Source organism: Penaeus monodon, chromosome 20, assembly GCF_015228065.2.
Source record: "Penaeus monodon isolate SGIC_2016 chromosome 20, NSTDA_Pmon_1, whole genome shotgun sequence".
In the NCBI taxonomy this organism is placed as follows: Eukaryota; Metazoa; Arthropoda; class Malacostraca; order Decapoda; family Penaeidae; genus Penaeus; species Penaeus monodon.
In genome coordinates this window covers 20147133-20147404 of record NC_051405.1, presented here as the reverse complement: position 1 = coordinate 20147404, position 272 = coordinate 20147133, and the positions used below count along the sequence as shown (strand labels likewise).

The 272-nt window shown below is 33.1% G+C and overlaps 1 protein-coding gene across 1 annotated transcript in view; it reads right to left on the bottom strand.

Annotated features, from left to right (window-relative positions):
* Window positions 1-272, bottom strand: part of LOC119585942 (dipeptidyl peptidase 4-like) — a 99547-nt gene that overhangs the window by 9994 nt on the left and 89281 nt on the right. The window lies entirely within an intron of this gene.

Sequence of the window (272 nt, the reverse complement as noted above, 5' to 3'; positions counted from 1 at the left end):
TGATTTCAATTGATCGACCGACGGCAGCACATTATTTCATTGATATCAGATGGTGAATAAGTAAACAAATTTATAAGAATCTACTTTAAAAAGGTTTTCATTAATTTCAAGTGAGGCATAACACCTAAAACGGATCTTTGCTGTAATACTTATAGATTTTTTTTCTTTATGAGGTAAGGGCTAAAGAAATTTAATGCGTTATGAGGTTTCTTGCGAGGGAGAAAAGGAGAAAGTCGTTTGTTGCTCAGTGTTTATGGAGAAGAAAGAGAACA